Genomic DNA, 20,055 nt, shown 5'->3' with positions numbered 1-20,055 from the left:
CCCAGCTGAGCCCCCCCTTACTTTTCAGGTGGCAGAGCACAAGGGCACAAGCCAGGAGGCAGAGCCAGCCTGGACGGAGAGGTTTGGTCCTCTTATAAATGCTAGGGGTGAGTCAAACACGTCATGGGTTTCTAGGATGGCACCGGTCCAGGAAAACAACCACAGTAGACAGGTGAGGAATCTATACTGGGGGAGGGTCACAACTGGTTGGATAGCAGTGGATGTGTCAGACTCCATATTACAATACAAAGACTGGAACATCCACTTCCAACCAGGGTATTTTAATGGGCAGTTGCTTGGGCTGCATAAAACCTTGTAGTAATGCCTTGAGACAGCAACATGGTAAAACATTTTCTCCATAACTGCAAGGAATCCTGTCCAAGGACACAGCGGAAACCTTCAGGGATTATTATGCTGACCCATATAAACATATGCCGCATTGTACCGACACCCAACTATCCACGCTACCTTTTACGAATCAGGACTTTATCTTCAACCACTTCCTCTGTTTTGGAAGCTCCCATTACCGAATTGGAATTGTCTAAACCCATCAAGAACACCTCTCCTGGCAAAACCCCAGGCCTTGATGGTTCACACTTACATATTACAAACAATTCTTCCCACAGCTCTCCTCATGCTTTGTAGACGCATTGAACTCCCTCCGCCAACTTATGACTCTTTGCCCCTCTGCATTATCGACACATATACCCGTAATCCCAAAAGGAGGGAAAAGACCCTAATAGGTGCCCGAAATATAGGCCCATCTCTCTCTTCAGTTTGGATTTAAAAACTTGTAGTAGGCTGGATATGGCTCTCAGGCCAAAGTTTGGAGACCCATGCCTTAGACCAGGGCTTGAAAAAGCCGCTCGCCCGTTCGCCAAATGCGAGGAGAAATTCCTCTGTGGCGAGCGGCGAGCAGCAAGCACAGATGAAGCATGGAGCGACTGCACCTGCGCTCCAAGCCTCATTGTGAAGCCGAGTTCCGGTTTACAACTTCCGGTTTCCGGCTTCTGCGGCACCGCCGCTGTCAGGAATGGACTTGCCAATAATGGTGGGACTCACCTGCCTTGTGGGCTGCAGTACCAGGGCTGGCCAGCGGGTGCTCTCAGCAATCAGAGACTCACCCCTGCAGTCAGCCAAACACCTGAAGCTGATTGCAGGGGTTGTATTTAAGGAATGGCCAGACTCACAGTCAGGGCCTTGGTGTGTGTTTTTCCATGGGCCCCTGTATCTTGTATCCTGTGTTCCTGTTCCTGTTTCTGCCTGACTTGTTGCCGACCCTGCCTGATCCTGACCTCTGCTGACTTCTCCTGTTTGATCCCTGGCTTGTGACCCTGACCATTCTCTGCCTGACCCTCTGCACTGCGCTGCCCGTAAGTTACTGAACCCAGCTTGTGACCCCGACCACTCTCCCGCCTGTTCCTGGTACTCCGTTTGCTACAGACCCGGCCTGCCTGATGATTCTTGCATTGTATGTATTGTTATCTGTGGGTGGTTTGGTTTGTTTGCACTGTGTTTATGTTTAGTTTTGAACTGCGTTTTCTATTGTATAGTCTTAATAAATCATATTGTTTATACCATATCTGAACCCTGCGTTTCCCTGTGTCAGTCCACACACCTCTGGTCATACCTGAAGCCCTGACAGCCACTGAGGGGACAGGTGCAGGAGAGGTCCGCTCTCCTCCGCTAAGAGGAGGACTCGAGGAGTAAGTACTGTATACATGTCATATCACTATAATGGAGTACAGGGGAGCTGAGATATACATTACTCAGTGGGGTTGGGGGCAGGGGTGGGGTTGGAGGCGGACCTGGGCAAGGTTGGGTGGGGCAACTGGTGGAGAGTAAGGTTTGTGCCTGGCTAGTAGGTCTAGACTTGAAATTTTAAGCCCTGCCTTAGACAAAATAATCATTAGTCCACAGTGCAAGAAGCCAGAAAACATCTGTGGGGTCGAATGACCAACATTTGAGTGCACAATGTTTTGTACTTTTGATCCTACATAGCATGATGCCCACCAAGGGTATCTATAATTCTCAACACTGGACTAATGATGACTGAAAATAATTGACCGGTCTTGTCAATCTCGGTTCTATCTGCACCCATTATATTAGACAACATCAACCTTGGGCAGCTGCGTGATAGGCGTCCTTATCATGTGCTACTAATAAGGGTTCTTTTTCTGACCTTCAATAAGATGCTAAATCTGTGTGTACAAGCTTGGCACTTTCTTCCTCTTGCTACAACGATTTTCTGACAAACTGGACAATCTTTAAGTGAAGAGAATAAAATGCTTCTTGCGGTCAAAGATGATGCTCAGATCAAGTCAGATCCATGTACGGCCACCCTAAGAGCATTACTAAACATATGATTTGTGGCAAGACGAAATTGGGCTGTCTCGACCGTAACAAGATACCATGAAGGAGATTAGGAATTAAAAACAAACCAGAGAATTCCTTAATTCCTTGGAAAAAAAAAAAAAAAGACGTGGTTCATAGCTGACAGATAAGAACCAGAAATGTTACTTGTGGAAGGTTCGGACCACACACAACTGTGTAGGGAAAGGAGTTTCTGGGCCTTTAAATGAAGAGATTTGGTTTTGTCTCCACCATTCGATCATGAGTCCTGTGTGGGAAAACTAAAAGAGTATCTATCAGGTGTCCTAGAGAGACCTCTGTCTTCCATGAAAGCAATGGAAAGTGACATTAATCCCCCCATTCTTTTGTTTTTTAAACAAGCGTGTCATTTTAACAAATTCCAGATCTTCACACGGTTATACCATTATACCCTTCTTCAGACTCTAATTAGGAGTGAAAACATATTTAGAAGTTCAGCTTTAAATGCAATTTGGACATGATAAGAAATTCCCAATATATACAAAGTCAGTAGTAGAAGAAGAAAATAAAACCACCGACCCCTGCTGTAGAATCTAAACATGGCTCTCCTACATTTCAAACAAAAACCCTCAGCAGAGCTCTTAGGTTCTTAAGCCGATAGTTTATCTTTTTTTTAAGTAAACTCACTAGATCAGACCTTCCCCGCTTTACTGACATGGAGGAACCCTTGAAAAACTTTTCTGTCTAAAGAAATCCCTGCTAATAATTATTATTCCTACAGCTCATGGTACGTTAGTGCGATGGTCATTGGGAAGAATTGTCCTTACCTTGGTGATCAGTGGTCAGAATGTCCCTTATATTGGTGGTCAGTGGGAAGAATGTCCCTTACATTGGTGGTCAGTGGGAAGAATGTCCCTTACATTGGTGGTCATTGGGAAGAATGCCCCTTACATTGGTGATCAGTGGTCAGAATGTCCCTTATATTGGTGGTCAGTGGGAAGAATGTCCCTTAAATTGGTGTTCAGCAAGAAGAATGCCCCTTACATTGATGATCATTGGGAAGAATGCCCCTTACATTGGTGATCAGTGGGAAGAATGTCCCTTACATTGGGGGTCAGTGGGAAGAATGTCCCTTACATTGGAGGTCAGTGGGAAGAATGTCCCTTACATTGGTGGTCAGTGGGAAGAATGTCCCTTACATTGGTGGTCAGTAGGAAGAATGCCCCTTACATTGGTGATCAGTGGGAAGAATGTTCCTTACATTGGTGATCAGTGGGAAGAATGTTCCTTACATTGGTGATCAGTGGGAAGAATGCTCCTTACATTGGGGGAGTCAGTGGGAAGAATGCTCCTTACATTGGTGATCAGTGGTAAGAATGCTCCTTACATTGGTGGTCAGTGGGAAGAATGTCCCTTACATTGGTGGTCAGTGGGAAGAATGTCCTTTACATTGGTGATCAGTGGGAAGAATGCTCCTTACATTGGGGGAGTCAGTGGGAAGAATGCTCCTTACATTGGTGATCAGTGGTAAGAATGCTCCTTACATTGGTGGTCAGTGGGAAGAATGTCCCTTACATTGGTGGTCAGTGGGAAGAATGTCCTTTACATTGGTGGTCAGTGGGAAGAATGTCCTTTACATTGGTGGTCAGTGGGAAGAATGTCCCTTACATTGGTGGTCAATGTGAAGATTGTCCTTTACATTGGGGGGTCAGTGGGAAGAATGCCCTTTACATTGGTGGTTAGTGGGAAGAATGCGCCTTACACTGGTGGTCAGCGGGAAGATTGCCTTTTACACTGGTGATAAGCGGGAAGAATGCCCCTTACACCAGTGGTAGGTTGGAAGAATGTCCCTTACATTTATGGTCACTGGGACGATTGCTTCTTACATTGGTAGTCAGTGGAAAGAAAGCTCCTTTTATTGGTGGTCACTTGGAAGAATCCCCCTTGTACAGCTAGCTAAGAAGATCAGTGATATAAGTGAGAACCTATCTGAGAAGCAGAGCTTGTTCCTTGATCAAGAAACTCCTCTGGAGAAACCCTAGAGCTCCATGGAACCCTGGTTGAGAATAGCTGCTCTAGAGTCTCACAGAGCAAGTACCGATGCAATGAGAACTTGAAGAAGTTATGCTTCATGAAACAAAAAATCAAAGCTACATTTTTAGGAACACATTTTTTGGCAATCTGGAACACCTGCTAGGTACAATAACTTTCTCCAGGCTTCGACACTGAACTCATTTTGTTTTTATCTGGAGAATGTCTCCAACTATCTCAGTTCCTACTCTCAGCCCTTGCCTACCCTGTCCCCTCTCCCTTCCAGGCCCTCTCTGCTAGCTTTCACGCCTTTGTTTCTGTTTTATGCGCCTTCTTGATCATCTACTCTATATCTGGATATCTCTTTATATTAACTGCCCTTAATCTAGTGCAAAGTAGGAATCATGAAAAGGCTGGGCACCAATGTGAGCTTACTGGGTTCTACTGCTTTGCACAGTCAGACTTGGGGTTTTTTTTTTTGATCATTCTTTCTCAAATTCTTGTGTTGGTGTTTGAATATTTTGTTGCCAACCCACCTACTGTATGTGCACCTATGTAAGGTATCTTTGCGCTCTTTGTACCTGGAGATCCACTTTAAACGCATCCTTTGAGCACGTCTGGGCTGTCTGAGCCCAGTTCTATTAATGTCCAGGAAGATAAATCAAGTGTACAGCGGGTCACAGGTGATCAGATGAAAAGCCCCAGCCTGAAGCAGTCAGGATTACATGTCTTCGTTATATATGTCTTTGCTTGAAAAACGTGATCTTCCTTCAGATACATTACACAGCCCAACGACAAGTAAAACACAAGACTGATTATTTATGGTCATGTTTAACAAGGAAGACCGCCATCCATCATCAACCTGATACATTGGAGAGCATGCTCACCTTCCTATACTGGAATACAAATAACGTGGTTCAATGATAGGCACACTATTAGATCACCTTGGTGGCTGAAAAATGTTCAGGAAACTAAAAGTTTGAACATATAATCTCATACTTGTTCTTACTTTCTCTTTGAGAGCTGTCAACAAGGGTCCAGCCAATTAAGATTTACTTGTGAATTTAATATATAGCTTCACTTTTATTGGAGTTACACATACTGAGCTCCTATGCCCTCTCTCTCGTTGCACTCTACAAGACTCATACTTACCGCTTATTGGGCTCCATTGTCTTCTCTCTTGCCCCTCTACACGTTTCATACTTGTCTCTTACTGAACTCCAATGTTCTTTCTTATCCCTGCTATCTACCTTTTACTGAGGTCCAATATTGTCTCTCCTCCCCATTACAAAGCTTATACTTACCTGTTTGTGAGCCCCAATGTCTTCTCTCATTCTTCTCTACAAGTCTCACTCTTTTCTCTTACTGAGCTCCATTGTCCTCTCTCATCCCCCTCTACATGTCTTATACTTACCTCTTTCTGAGCTTCATTTTCTTCTCTCATCCCCCTCCTCAGGTCTTATACTTACCTCTTTCTGAGCTCCATTGTCCTTTCTCATCCCCCTCCTCAGGTCTTATACTTACCTCTTTCTGAGCTCCATTGTCCTCTCTCACTTCCCTCTACAGGTCTTATACTTACCTCTTTCCGAGCTCCGTTGTCCTCTCTCATCCCCCTCTACAGGTCTTATACTTACCTCTTTCCGAGCTCCATTGTCCTCTCTCATCCCCCTCTACAGGTCTTATACTTACCTCTTTCTGAGCTCCATTGTCCTCTCTCATCCCCCTCTACATGTCTTATACTTACCTCTTTCTGAGCTCCGTTGTCCTCCCTCATCCCCCTCTACAGGTCTTATACTTACTTCTTTCTGAGCTCCATTGTCCTCCCTCATCCCCCTCTACAGGTCTTATACTTACCTCTTTCTGAGCTCCATTGTCCTCTCTCACTCCCCTCTACAGGTCTTATACTTACCTCTTTCCGAGCTCCATTGTCCTCTCTCATCCCCCTCTACAGGTCTTATACTTACCTCTTTCCGAGCTCCATTGTCCTCTCTCATCCCCCTCTACAGGTCTTATACTTACCTCTTTCTGAGCTCCGTTGTCCTCTCTCATCCCCCTCTACATGTCTTATACTTACCTCTTTCTGAGCTCCGTTGTCCTCCCTCATCCCCCTCTACAGGTCTTATACTTACCTCTTTCTGAGCTCCATTGTCCTCTCTCATCCCCCTCTACAGGTCTTATACTTACCTCTTTCTGAGCTCCATTGTCCTCTCTCACCCCCCTCTACAGGTCTTATACTTACCTCTTTCTGAGCTCCATTGTCCTCTCTCATCCCCCTCTACATGTCTTATACTTACCTCTTTCTGAGCTCCATTGTCCTCTCTCATCCTCCTCTACAGGTCTTATACTTACCTCTTTCTGAGCTCCATTGTCCTCTCTCACCCCCCTCTACAGGTCTTATACTTACCTCTTTCTGAGCTCCATTGTCCTCTCTCCCCCCCCTCTACAGGTCTTATACTTACCTCTTTCTGAGCTCCATTGTCCTCTCTCCCCCCCCTCTACAGGTCTTATACTTACCTCTTTCTGAGCTCCAATGTCATCTCTCATGCCCCTCTATTAGGCTCATACTTACCAGTTATGCTCCATTGTCTTCACTCATCCTCTTCTACAAGCAGGGGCTTATTTACCGCAAGGCAAACAAGGATATTATCTTGGGCTGCATTTTTCAGGGGGGCGGTGCCTAGAAAATGCTAAAAAATTATATACAAGCCAATGGATGTATGAAGCCAAAGTTTTAGTTGCACAAAGTCACAGGTTTTCATGTTGTACCATTACAACCTTGCAACCAATGGCCTCCTAACAGGTAATGACATAACTGGTTGATATGGAGGGCGTCAGGCACCTGCAAAGCATCCTTGTTTGACTTTCCCTTGCCCTTCTGCATCATCACTGGGGTCATATTAGCCAAGTGAGGTAGAGAAACATTGGAATACTAGTCAGTACCAGTGTGCAAAGGTGTGCTTGCTTTGGAAGAATAAGCCACCTTTAATGTTGGGTGTCCTATGTGTGTGGACACTGGTTTAGGGGGAGGATGTTTGGCCCCTAGGTTACTTCCTCTCCTGCCTTCAGGAGAGCCCCTTACCTAGTACTCATTGGTTGGCTTTGGCTGACCATGAGGAGCGAGGTCCACCAGGTGAACCTAAGTGTGTCTTACCCTCCTCAGAAGCCTTGTGCACTTGGTGGGCAGAGGGATTGGGGTCAGGGAAGGGTCCTTCCTTTTTGAGAGGGAAGCAAATGATACACTAAGTGCATTTTTTTTTTTTGTATTTCACATGCACTTTTTTATACACTTTGGTGTTTAGTTTTTGCACACTACACCACAAGCTTGAAAGAAATCAAACAAAAAAAAAAAACCCCTTTTAGTTCACCTGTTCTCTTTGACTCAAGCACTCTCTCTTTAGAAAACAAGAATCTCTTTGGAAAGCCGAGCTTCAGAGCAGTAATTATGCTACCTGGTTTAAAAAACGTTCACATAATAAACTATTGTTTCAGCGTTTAATTACATTTCGACCCTTCGCGGCTGCAGAACGACCAGAACATAAATTCACACTCTTGGTCTGGTCTCGGGGTCTTGATGTAGACTGGTTTGCCAGAATGCTTATGAGCCTTTGCTAGTTGGCGTGTCAAAACCATGCTTAAAAAGAGATTTTTCTTAAACAATTCAGCCCTTCGATGAAGGAACAGACTGATAATGAGAGATATTAATCACTCGAGCTTTGCAGAAGATGACAATTATCTACTCAGTAAATCAATGGGATGTAATTGCAGTATTAATAGCTCATTACACAGACTAATGAGATATGTACAACCATTGTCAGCAGCTGCTAGTTTTATCACCCCCAATATTACAGAGTAGAGGTCAAAACATTACGTTTCTCTTACATCTGAATCCTGTTTCTATAGGGTTTAAAGTCTACCTGTGCTTAAAGTAAGATTATCATCTCCCCACATCCTTGGGCCATGCCGTCTACAAGGCCTTCCGCCCTTCAATGGTTTAGGTTCAGCCCTCAGGTCTTCTAGTCCTGACCACAGCCAAGGCCAGAGCCCTGTGGTTGGGACTTCTTAAAGTAAGCTTATCATCTCCCCACATCCTTGGGCCATGCCGTCTACAAGGCCTTCAGCCCTTCAATGGTTTAGGTTCAGCCCTCAGGTCTTCTAGTCCTGACCACAGCCAAGGCCAGAGCCCTGTGGTTGGGACTTCTTAAAGTAAGCTTATCATCTCCCCACATCCTTGGGCCATGCCGTCTACAAGGCCTTCAGCCCTTCAATGGTTTAGGTTCAGCCCTCAGGTCTTCTAGTCCTGACCACAGCCAAGGCCAGAGCCCTGTGGTTGGGACTTCTTAAAGTAAGCTTATCATCTCCCCACATCCTTGGGCCATGCCGTCTACAAGGCCTTCAGCCCTTCAATGGTTTAGGTTCAGCCCTCAGGTCTTCTAGTCCTGACCACAGCCAAGGCCAGAGCCCTGTGGTTGGGACTTCTTAAAGTAAGCTTATCATCTCCCCACATCCTTGGGCCATGCCGTCTACAAGGCCTTCAGCCCTTCAATGGTTTAGGTTCAGCCCTCAGGTCTTCTAGTCCTGACCACAGCCAAGGCCAGAGCCCTGTGGTTGGGACTTCTTAAAGTAAGCTTATCATCTCCCCACATCCTTGGGCCATGCTGTCTACAAGGCCTTCAGCCCTTCAATGGTTTAGGTTCAGCCCTCAGGTCTTCTAGTCCTGACCACAGCCAAGGCCAGAGCCTTGTGGTTGGGACTTCTGAAGACTTAAAAAAGGAAAAAGGAAGGTTTCAATATCAAGAGGAACTGATACCCCATAGGCAACCTGAGCCCAAGGTCCTTCCTAGACACAAAGGTATGGACATGAAGACAACTGCATAGACGTGCAGGAACCACAGGCTAACTTCACCATACCGGTCTTTCTAGTTTCTTTTTGGTGGACATGGCAAGTTCACTTTAAGTAGTAATATATAGCAGAATGGCATCAATCAAGATGTCTCCTCCAAATGCTAGCAATGCTATGAATAAGGCACTAATGGGTAGAAATGCGTCAGTAGGTGCTGTTTTATGGACTTTGCATTTGAAATAGGTAACATTTGGAGGAGCTATCTTGAGTGCTGCCTTTCTATATGTTTCTGTGCATCCTGGGAGACAGATTGAGGATTGCACCATGGTGGGTCAATTGAGAGTTAAACTGGAGGTTTTGAGCGGTGTGTTCCTGGACTAAGTCCAGGCAACATTTTTCCAATCTTCTATTGTCCAATTTTGTTGAGCCTGTGCGAATTGCAGCCTCCGTTTCCTGTTCTTAGCTGACAGGAGTGACACCTGGTGTGGTCTTCTGCTGCTGTAGCCCATCTACTTTAAGGTTGAACGTGTTGTGCGTTCAGAGATGGTATTCTGCATACCTTGGTTGTAATGAGTGGTTATTTGAGTTACTGTTGACTTTCTATCATCTTGAACCAGTCTGCCCATTCTCCTCTGACCTTTGACATCAATGAGGCATTTTCCTCCACACAGCTGCTGCTCACTGGATATTTTCTCTTTTTCGGACCATTCTCTGTAAACCCTAGAGATGGTTGTGTGTGAAAATCCCAGTAGATCAGCGGTTTTTGAAATACTAAAACCAGCCAGTCTGGCACCAACAACCATATCACATTCAAAGTCACTTAAATTCTCTTTCTTCCCCATTCTGATGCTTGATATGCACTTCAGCAAGTGTTCTTCACCACGTCTAGATGCCTAAATGCATTAAGTTGGTGCCATGTGATTGGCTGATTAGCAATTTGTGTTACCAAGCAATTAAACAGGTGTCCCTAATAAAGTGGCCGCTGAGTGTATAGTAGAATGGCAGCACTCAGGATATTCCCTCTAAAGGTTAGCAATGCTATGAATAGGGCACAGTAGGGGGCTGTTTTATGGACTTTCCATTTGAAATAAGTAACATTTGGAGGAGCTATCTTTAGTTCAACCATTCTGTTATACATTTCGGTGTATCCTGGGAAGACAGATTGAGGCTTTGCACCATGGTGGGTCAATTAAGGGTTGAATGGGAGGTTTTGAGTGATGTATTCCAGAACTGATTCCCTTCAAGGTCTTCCCCAAGCACAAAGGAACTGACATGAGGTCTATTACATATACGCGCAGGAACCACAGGATGACTGCGCCATACCAGCCATTTTAGTTCCTTTTTGGTGAACATGGCTGATGCCCTTTAAGTAGTAATATGTGGCAGAATGGCAGCACTCAAGATATTTCCTCCATATGTTAGCAATCCTACGAATAAGGTACTGTAGGGTGCGGTTTTATGGACTTTGCATCTGAAATAAGCAACATTTGGAGCCGCTATCTTGAGTGCTGCCAATTTTATTATATTAGCCTACAGCACCTGGTATTCCCAGGTGGTCTTCCATCTAGGTACTAACCAGGCCTGACCCTGCTTAGCTACTGAGATCAGATGAGAATGGGTACATTCAGGGTGGTGTGGCTGTAGGAATAGCCTACAGCACCTGGTATTCCCAGGTGGTCTTCCAAGTACTAACCAAGCCTGACCCTGCTTAGCTTCTGAGATCAGATGAGATTGGGTGCATTCAGGGTGGTGTGGCTGTGGGTGTAGCCTACAGCACCTGGCAATCCCAGGCGGTCTTCCAAGTACTAACCAAGCCTGACCCTGCTTAGCTTCTGAGATCAGATGAGATTGGGTGCATTCAGGGTGGTGTGGCTGTAGGAATAGCCTACAGCACCTGGTATTCCCAGGCAGTCTTCCAAGTACTAACCGAGCCTGACCCTGCTTAGCTTCTGAGATCAGATGAGATTGGGTGCATTCAGGGTGGTGTGGCTGTAGGAATAGCCTACAGCACCTGGTATTCCCAGGCAGTCTTCCAAGTACTAACCGAGCCTGACCCTGCTTAGCTTCTGAGATCAGATGAGATTGGGTGCATTCAGGGTGGTGTGGCTGTGGGTGTGGGTGTAGCCTACAGCACCTGGTATTCCCAGGCGGTCTTCCAAGTACTAACCGAGCCTGACCCTGCTTAGCTTCTGAGATCAGAGGAGATTGGGTGCATTCAGGGTGGCGTGGCTGTGGATGTGGATGTAGCCTACAGCACCTGGTATTCTCAGGCAGTCTCCCATCTAAGTACTAGCCAAGCCCAACCCTGCTTAACTTCTGAGATCAGATGAGAATGGATGAATCGGCATAGCCTACAGCACCTGGTAATCCCAGGCAGTCTTCCATCCAAGTACTAACCAAGATTGACTCTGCTTAGCTTCTCAGATCAGACAAGAATGGGTGCATTCAGGGCAGTGCAGCTGTAGGCATAGCCTACAACACCTAGTATTCCCAGGCGGTCTTCCAAGTACTAACCAAGCCTGACCCTGCTTAGCTTCTGAGATCAGATGAGATTGGGTGCATTCAGGGTGGTGTGGCTGTAGGAATAGCCTACAGCACCTGGTATTCCCAGGCAGTCTTCCAAGTACTAACCGAGCCTGACCCTGCTTAGCTTCTGAGATCAGATGAGATTGGGTGCATTCAGGGTGGTGTGGCTGTAGGAATAGCCTACAGCACCTGGTATTCCCAGGCAGTCTTCCAAGTACTAACCGAGCCTGACCCTGCTTAGCTTCTGAGATCAGATGAGATTGGGTGCATTCAGGGTGGTGTGGCTGTGGGTGTGGGTGTAGCCTACAGCACCTGGTATTCCCAGGCGGTCTTCCAAGTACTAACCGAGCCTGACCCTGCTTAGCTTCTGAGATCAGAGGAGATTGGGTGCATTCAGGGTGGCGTGGCTGTGGATGTGGATGTAGCCTACAGCACCTGGTATTCTCAGGCAGTCTCCCATCTAAGTACTAGCCAAGCCCAACCCTGCTTAACTTCTGAGATCAGATGAGAATGGATGAATCGGCATAGCCTACAGCACCTGGTAATCCCAGGCGGTCTTCCATCCAAGTACTAACCAAGATTGACTCTGCTTAGCTTCTCAGATCAGACAAGAATGGGTGCATTCAGGGCAGTGCAGCTGTAGGCATAGCCTACAACACCTAGTATTCCCAGGCGGTCTTCCAAATTCTAACCAAGCCTGACACTGCTTAGCTTCTGAGATCAGATGAGATTGGGTGCATTCAGGGTGGTGTGGCTGTGGGTGTAGCCTACAGCACCTGGTATTCCCAGGTGGTTTCCCATCTAAGTACTAGCCAAGCCTGAACCTGCTTAGCTTCTGAGATCAGACGAGAATGGGTGCATCCAGGGTGGTGAGGCCATGGGCATAGCCTACAACACCTGGTATTCCCAGGCGGTCTTCCATCCAAGTATTAACCAAGCCTAACCCTGCTTAGCCGTAGGCCACACCATCCTGAATGCACCCAATCTCACCTGATCTCAATTTTATTATATGTATCTGTGTATCCTTGGAAAACAGATTGAAACTTTGCACCATTTAGGGTTGAACTTGAGGTTTTGAATGGTGTATCCCTGGACTGAGTCCCTTCAAGTGGTACCTCTAGTCAGGGCTTTTTTTTCTCAGAGAATAGATGCAGGAACCCTTGTCTCCGCCCCTACCCACCTCTGAGCACCGTCCCTTGTTCCAACCCCTACCCATCTCCCAGTACTGCCCCTTTTAGAGAATACAGAACCAAGTATCATATTGTTGTGCTAAGTAATTTGGAGTGTGTTAATGATAACAAGAAAAGCAGTAAAATAGATCCCCTGCCGCCAGCAACAATAGACCCCCCTGGCAATAACAGTTCCCCCAGCAAAAAAAGACCCACCTGGCAATGATAGGTTCCCCAGCAACAATAGATCTCTTGCAGCAACAACAGATCTCTAAACCCTTCGGCAGTCAGCAGGGGTGGACTGACCATTTGGAAACTCGGGCACTGCCCGAGGGCCTGGGGTCAGTAGGGGGCCCCATGAGATGCCCCTGGTACCTTTTTCATAGGCTTTTTTGAGTTTGGGCAAGGACACAGGGGCCCCATAATCCCCTATTGCCCGGGGGCCCCAAGAGTTGTCAGTCCGCCCTTGGCAGTCAATAATTATAGGCCCCCAGAAACATAAGACCCCCTAGCAACAACAGATCCCCCACCAGCAGCAAAAGACCCCCTACTCAAAACTAGATCCTCTCCAGCAACAATAGATCCCGGAACAGCAAGCGTCAATAGACCCTCCAGCACACCTCAGCACCCCTTGCCATTACATACATCCAGTGCTGGAGGTCCCACGTTCCCGCTGAAAAAAATCCCTGCCTCTAGTATTCTACTGTGCCTCCATGTTGCCTCCATGTTACCTTAAATGTGCCTGCAGTTTGCCAGCCAATACCCGACAGAACAGTTATGCTGAGGCTCACACATCAATCAGCACCTCTCTGAACATGACTGCAATGCTGCTTATCCTTGTAACAGTGGACATGGCAGAAAGGGCCAAGCCTAATGATACAGAAGTAGGCGACAGAAAGCAACCAGAGTCTTGTATTGCCAAAAACAATGTATTGCAGAACTTGTAAAACAGTACAACAAGCCCAGCAGGAAAGTTCACCCAACCGGGGTACTTACAACAGTTCAGTGCAGAGTCAGCGGTTCGTGGGTCCAAGTCACCGACAGCATTTGTGGAGGGGAGTGGAGTCCAACCCAAAGGGGAGCTTGTGGAACAAGCAAACGTAGGCCCTACTCTCTCCCTACTCCACTGGAACCTTCCATTCAATCTAGTGCTGACCTTGACAGCTGGGTATCCTGTCCCTACACTAGCCACTTGCATAAAGCGAGCCAAAACTTAAAGTGTTACTAAACCCACAACAGTACAATCAGTCTGTAGATGCAGTAAAGCATGCTTGTTATACTCACTGTGGAACCTAAGGGGTTAATCCTTCACATTGTGTAAAAAGTCTGATTGATCCTGTTTTCTCTGATCCTCCCCTTCTTCTACTGTCCCCAACCCATCTGCTGATAGAACAGAGCCTTGGTGGCAAGCCGGGGGTCCGAGGAGAGCGGATATAGTGAATGCAGGGTCCAGGGAGAGGGGATATAGTGAATATGGGGTCCTGGGAGAGCAGATATAGGGAATGCAGGGTCCGGGGAGAGCGGATATAGTGAATGCGGGGTCCGGGGAGAGCGGATATAGTGAATGCAAGGGTCCAGGGAGAGCGGATATAGTGAATGCAGGATCCGGGGAGAGCAGATATAGTGAATGCAAGGGTCCAGGGAGAGTGGATATAGTGAATGCAGGGTCCGGGGAGAGCGGATATAGTGAATGCGGGGTCCGGGGAGAGCGGATATAGTGAATGCGGGGTCCGGGGAGAGCGGATATAGTGAATGCGTGGTTCGGGGAGACCAGATATAGTGAATGCGGGGTCCGGGGAGAGCGGATACAGTGAATGCGGGGTCTGGGGAGAGCGGATATAGTGAATGCGGGGTCCGGGGAGAGCGGATATAGTGAATGCGGGGTCCTGGGAGAGCGGATATAGTGAATGCGTGGTTCGGGGAGACCAGATATAGTGAATGCGGGGTCCGGGGAGAGCGGATACAGTGAATGCGGGGTCTGGGGAGAGCAGATATAGTGAATGCGGGGTCCGGGGAGAGCGGATATAGGGAATGCGGGGTCCGGGGAGAGCGGATATAGCGAATGCGGGGTCCGGGGAGAGCGGATATAGTGAATGCGGGGTCCGGGGAGAGCAGATATTGGGAATACAGGGTCCGGGGAGAGCGGATATAGTGAATGCGGGGTCCGGGGAGAGCGGATGTAGTGAATGCGGGGTCCGGGGAGAGCAGATGTAGTGAATGCGGGGTCCGGGGAGAGCGGATATAGTGAATGCGGGGTCCGGGGAGAGCGGATATAGTGACTGCGGGGTCCGGGGAGAGCGGATATAGTGAATGCGGGGTCCGGGGAGAGCGGATATAGTGAATGCGGGGTCCGGGGAGAGCGGATATAGTGAATGCGGGGTCCGGGGAGAGCAGATATTGGGAATACAGGGTCCGGGGAGAACGGATATAGTGAATGCGGGGTCCAGGGAGAGAAGATATTGGGAATACAGGGTCCAGGGTTTAGTAACACTTTAATAAAGAAATATAATTGCAGTTCCCTAAAGGCAGGGAATGAGTTTGGTGAATTCAGCAGCAATAATTGTCCCAGCCTCATGTGCAGAATGGGTTTCCCATCAGGCTGGATGTGATTATATGGAGCATGTGCTCAGCGGAAAGGCCAGACGGTCTGTAAGTACAACACAACTACTAGTCAGCAATGGAAAATGAATGCTGCCTGCTAGGACTATGAGGAACCCAGCAGGAAGCCACTTTCAGCGTGATTTGGAACTCTCCAAGAAAATCCTTTTCACGTAACCCTTTATAGGATCGGCACTGCAGCCCTCTCTCCCAGCACGAGACGTCTCCCCGCAGAGGTCCCGGTCTGGATTGGAGGGGTATCCCTGCCTCTCCCCCCCACTCAGGTCCTGGCTGATGTGGGGTTGGCGGAAGGTGCACTTGTGGTTCACGGAATTCCACATCATGGACGCCGGCCAAACCTGCTTTGTCTTTGTTTAGGCAGCATCGCGCAGGCAGCTGCAGCCGGGGAAATTTGGAGCGAAACAAAGGATTTACATTTGCCGAGCGCCTGGAGCGCTCTCGCTGCGCCGTGAAAGCACGTTTAAAAGCCTATGCTTCATAGAAGAAAAAAATTAAATTCTGCTTTATGAACGCACAGATAAAAAAATAAAAATCGCTGAACCGTGATCTCGGGGTGAAGGGAGCTGACCTAGCAGGCTTTTAAGTTGGTGCGTGAGTTTGTGAAACGGCTGCAAATAATTTGATGGGGAAAAAATGGCAACATTTGGGAATCCAGATACAGCGTCTCAGACTGAAAATATCATTCCTGAACACTGAAAGAGATGATGGAAGATTAGAGACTGGGACTTAGGCACAGTTAGGCACCAGCTGTCTTAATGGATGGGCACCTCTGGGCACTGCACATGGGCCCAAGGTGCATGGGGGCTCCATGGTAATCTTGCATTATTTCACACTGGCCAACTGTCCCGGATTTTCTGGGACTGGCACGCTTTTTACTAAGCTGTTCTGGGCTGGCCCAGGAAGCGTCCCAGAACCTGTACTGTGCCCTCCTGATCCCAGTATTATGCCCTCCTGACTCCCCCTGTATTGTGCCCTCATGATCCCAGTATTGTGCCCTCCTGATCCCAGTTTTGTGCCCTCCTGACTCCCCCTGTACTCTGCCCTCCTGATCCCAGTATTGTGCCCTCCTGATCCCAGTATTGTGCCCTCCTGATCCCAGTATTGTGCCCCCTTACCCCCTCCCTGTACTGTGCCCTCCTGATCCCAGTATTGTGCCCTCCTTACACCCCCCCCCATACTGTGCCGTCCTGATCCCAGTATTGTGCCCTCCTTACCCCCCCCCCCCGTACTGTGCCCTCCTGATCCGAGTATTGTGCCTTCCTGTCTCCCCCTGTACTGTGCCCTCCTGATCCCAGTATTGTGCCCCCCTTACCGCCTCCCTGTACTGTGCCCTCCTGATCCCAGTATTGTGCCCTCCTTACACCCCCCCCCCCATACTGTGCCATCCTGATCCCAGTATTGTGCCCTCCTTACCCCCCCCCCCCCCCCCCGTACTGTGCCCTCCTGATCCGAGTATTGTGCCCTCCTGATCCCAGTATTGTGCCCTCCTGATCCCAGTATTGTGCCCTCCTGATCCCAGTACTGTGCCCTCCTGATCCCAGTATTGTGCCCTCCTGATCCCAGTACTGTGCCCTCCTGATCCCTGTACTGTGCACTCCTGATCCCAGTATTGTGTCCTCCTGATCCCAGTATTTTCCCTCCTGTCTCCCCCTGTACTGTGCCCTCCTGATCCCCCTGTACTGTGCCCTCTTAATCCCAGTACTGTGCCCTCCTGACTCCCCCTGTACTGTGCCCTCCTGACTCCCTCTGTACTGTGCCCTCCTGTCTCCCCCTGTACTGTGCCCTCCTGATCCCCCTGTACTGTGCCCTCTTAATCCCAGTATTGTGCCCTCCTGATCCATGTACTGTGCCCTCCTGATCCCTGTACTGTGCCCTCCTGATCCCTGTACTGTGCCCTCCTGATCCCTGTACTGTGCCCTCCTGATCCCTGTACTGTGCCCTCCTGACTCCCCCTGTACTGTGCCCTCCTGACTCCCCCTGTACTGTGCCCTCTTAATCCCAGTATTGTGCCCTCCTGACTCCCCCTGTACTGTGCCCTCCTGATCCCATTATCGTGCCTTTCTGACTCCCCCTGTACTGTGCCCTTTTGCCTTCCCTTCCCCCGTAGTGTGTCTGATAAGTGTTTGATTTATAGCATGTTTCTTATTGCTTAAAATCAATTTTATTGAAAGTTATAATAAATATATATTTATTTCTATCAACTACTTATACTTTAATTCACGAGATTAGGTGCGTAATTTGGGGCAGGCTGGTAGGGGCCCTGTTGCACTGCTTTGCCCAGGGGCCCATTTAGACGACCCTGACCAGGAAGGTAGGACGGGGAGCGCATATGTTCCCGCACGTCACGTGTAGGGTGGGCCATTCATTGCAGCAGGCTGTCCTCTGTGCGCAAGTTATGCAAAAGCAGTCCCTGGCCCTTTCGCAAAATTGTGCTGCAGCACCATGAGGATGCATGGGAGTGCCAGTAAGAATTAATGGCACCACCACGTGTCTGTTAAAGGGCACAATTGTTTTTGCATGCTTTCAACATGCACAGAATGTGTGCAAAGCCTTAGAGACACTGTCAACGGCATACACAGAAATGCGCTGCCCTTTAGTATACACGCTGCCATGCCATTATTTCTCAATGGAGCCGAGGGCTGTGGATAAGGGGGTACCATCAGTCCTTATGAATGGCTGGCAGCTGGGTGAACCGGATGTGGGCAGGGAGGGTGATCGGCACTGTGGGTGAGGGGGAGCAGCAATTACTGGAACCGATCCCCTGTATGGCTCTCTCTGCAGCAGCTGAAAGCCGGCTTCTTCTCCTCTCCCTCCCGCTGGCTTTCAGCTGCTGCATAGAAATCCATACAGGGGATCAGTTCCGGTAACTGTCCCTCATCGCCACACCCATTGCCCTCCCTGTGCTCCAAAAGTTTCCCCCTGCTGCCCAGGCCCCCACCGTTGCAGTGCTGCCGGCTTCCCTCCTCCCCTTCCCACCGGCAGCTGCAAACACAATAGGATCCTTCAGGACGGAGAGTATAGGAAAGGTCCGGTAAAGACATCATATTTACCAGCCCCTGCCTTTGCTGAATGAACATGAGTGATTAGTACTGATCACCTATGGTGTTCATTCATAACCGAAGCATAGTAAACTATGTTTTTATTAAGGGGGGGAGGGACTGTCAGGATGGCTGTATGGGGTCCCGTTGTTTCTAACAGGAGCCCTGATGGTGCTCCCACGCCTCTGCTAACATGCGCATCTCCTCAAGCACCAAAATGCATGGTGCCACAGCACCCTCAGGATCGCCCCACCAGGAGATGAGAAACATTGGTTGGATAGGAGCACAATAATCTGGCAAACAGGAAGGGCAGAGACATGGTTAGACCAGAAAGTTCATAGTAGGAGCAAAGAGTTCAAGGTCCACCAGAAACAAAGTAAGGTTGTCCATGGAATCAGGCAGGGAGATGGCCTGCATCTCGGGTGGCACGGTGAGAAGAGACTCAGTCAGCCACCACAGTGGTTCAGATCTAGATCCTGAAATAGGGGAATGGGTGCAAATCTTAAATGCTGTGACCAGGGCAATTTGCATTTTGTATTGACACAAATCGCACCACAAAGTATTGGTTTCCGGTATTGGGAGCATTTTCATGAGTACTCGGTAAATACTCGGTATCGGCGCTGATACAGATCCCGGTATCGGTATCAGTAAATCCCTACTAGTTTCCTTTGACTTCCCTTCCAGCTGTATTGCTGCTTTGGATAAGCGCCACCTACATTGGATAAAATAGACTGCACCTGCCTACAAAATCCTATATTATGGAGGAAGCAACAATAGGAATAAGAACTCCCCACATGGGTGGAGATGCCCAAGGACACAGGTTGAACATAAAGGTAGGACCTATCATAGTGGGCTTTACAGCTAACCTCCTCAAGAGGACAATGTATAATTGAGACCATCATACCGGTATCGGTCACAGTACATCCCTACTAGTTTCCTTCCAGCTGTATTGCTGCTTTGAATAAGCACCACCTACATTGGATATAATAGACTGCACCTGCCTACAAAATCCTATATTATGGAGGAAGCAACAAGAGGAATAAGAACTCTCCACGTAGGTGGAGATGCCCAAGGACACAGGTTGAACATAGACGGTTACCATTTTGGAGTTTTCCGCTCAGATCAATGGGGCCGCACCTCAACTGTAAGCCAAACACTTGCCTCACAGTTGCAATTTGGACCATGGGGACCCTCGTTTTCACTAACAAGACTGACCCTTAAGAGACCCACCAAGAAGAGACTCAGCCAGACACCACAGTGGTTCAGATCTAGATCCTGACATAGTGGAATGGATGAAAATCTTAAATGATGTGACCATGGAGGACCACACAGTGTTTACCATTTTGGTGTTTTCCGTTCAGATCAATGGGGCCGCACCTCAACTGTGAGCCAAACACTTGCCTCACAGTTGCAATTTGGACCATGGAGACCCACGTTTTCACTAACAAGACTGACCCTTAAGAAACCCACCAAGAAGAGACTCAGCCAGACACCACAGTGG

General features: G+C 48.2%; 1 protein-coding gene and 9 pseudogenes across 1 annotated transcript in view; all 10 read right to left on the bottom strand.

Moving 5' to 3' along the window:
• SLIT1 (slit guidance ligand 1) overlaps positions 1-20,055 on the bottom strand; it is a 615,356-nt gene that overhangs the window by 273,960 nt on the left and 321,341 nt on the right. The gene's annotated exons all lie outside the window — the stretch shown is intronic.
• Positions 10,730-10,848, bottom strand: LOC149436076 (5S ribosomal RNA; annotated as a pseudogene).
• On the bottom strand, positions 10,851-10,965 carry LOC149436075 (5S ribosomal RNA; annotated as a pseudogene).
• LOC149436074 (5S ribosomal RNA) lies at positions 10,968-11,082 on the bottom strand (annotated as a pseudogene).
• On the bottom strand, positions 11,085-11,199 carry LOC149436073 (5S ribosomal RNA; annotated as a pseudogene).
• On the bottom strand, positions 11,202-11,316 carry LOC149436072 (5S ribosomal RNA; annotated as a pseudogene).
• On the bottom strand, positions 11,672-11,786 carry LOC149436071 (5S ribosomal RNA; annotated as a pseudogene).
• On the bottom strand, positions 11,789-11,903 carry LOC149436070 (5S ribosomal RNA; annotated as a pseudogene).
• Positions 11,906-12,020, bottom strand: LOC149436069 (5S ribosomal RNA; annotated as a pseudogene).
• On the bottom strand, positions 12,493-12,611 carry LOC149436068 (5S ribosomal RNA; annotated as a pseudogene).

Source organism: Staurois parvus, unplaced genomic scaffold, assembly GCF_062004578.1.
Source record: "Staurois parvus isolate SC_StPar_1 unplaced genomic scaffold, SC_StPar_1.0 ptg001428l, whole genome shotgun sequence".
NCBI classification, from domain to species: Eukaryota; Metazoa; Chordata; class Amphibia; order Anura; family Ranidae; genus Staurois; species Staurois parvus.
The sequence above is the reverse complement of the archived record's forward strand: the minus strand, read 5'-3'. Positions and strand labels throughout refer to the sequence as shown.